Source organism: Agrilus planipennis, unplaced genomic scaffold (assembly GCF_000699045.2).
Source record: "Agrilus planipennis isolate EAB-ADULT unplaced genomic scaffold, Apla_2.0 scaffold25, whole genome shotgun sequence".
Taxonomy (NCBI): domain Eukaryota; kingdom Metazoa; phylum Arthropoda; class Insecta; order Coleoptera; family Buprestidae; genus Agrilus; species Agrilus planipennis.
In genome coordinates, this window is record NW_020439112.1 from 336,170 (window position 1) to 337,396 (window position 1,227).

A 1,227-nucleotide genomic window follows, 5' to 3' on the forward strand; every position below is an offset into this window, starting at 1 on the left:
AAAGTTTTACGCTCATTATTAATAACGATTGAAACTAAATATTTTTTTGTTTCGAAGTTGAAATTAAGGCATATTCACTGCCAAAAGTCAGTTAAAAATTTTCCATATTATTCGTTATTTCTTATTTTATTCAAAGTTTTTGGTCAAATTCCAAATTGTCTCTCGAACCGTACACTTTTTTTTAGTATAGATATTATTTATTTACCTCAAGATATGCTGGGAAACCTAATTAATCACGAATTTCTAATTTTGTGTACTCTTGTCTCCGATTGTACCACCCAAACATCCTTAAGGCTGTTCATTAATCAAAGAGATTATACGTCTGATTAAAGTTTTTAAAAAATCAAAAATAAGTGAACCTAACAGTAATTTTGGTCTTGTTTTAAAAGTACAGTTGGACAATAAAACTAATGCCTCTACTTTAGGCTGATAAAAGTCACTAATTACAATTAAATGAATTAAATTAAGAAAGAGAGCAATTACAAAAATAATATGCTATTACAAAAAATAACTGGATAATGGTTAGTTATTTTCGGCTTTATATATATTTCTTGAAATAGTTTATCGAATTTAATGCCATTGTTTTTCCTTGCGGATCCTGAAAACCGGAAAATTATTTTTCATTATTCAAGTTGTCAAAGTTGTCACTTTAAATTTTCAAAGTCGCAAAACAAATCTGTTATATACGCCTGTCTTGTACAGGTGAAGCAAAACGTTCACGTAACATTAGGTACGCGTTGGCATTTTTTCATTTTATGTCGCTTTATCGAAAATGCATAATTTGTTGGTGAACTTGTGGAATATATTTCTTCAACCACGTCTATCTGAAAATATCATCAGCGTAATACCCCTGAAAGCATTTAATTACATTCATTGGACTTATTTTTCAAAAGATGACGTCGCTCTCTAATGATTAATAATAGAATATTCCACTCCCGCATTTGATATTTACCTAAACTTATAAGATGTGGCTAGAATGTATGTATTTGAAACCAATTATACACCCGAATAGAAACATTTAGACCTGTCCACATTTTTCCAATTGTTTATTTCCAATACGTCAAAATTGCTGATTTTTTATTGAACTTGTATGATATATTAATACGTTAGTGAAATTTTATTGTTTTTATGGGAAATAACATTTTTTCAACTTTTTGTTTATAATATTTGTCAAATATTGCACTTAAATGGACTTATGTAGTAGTATGTATATATATATATATATAT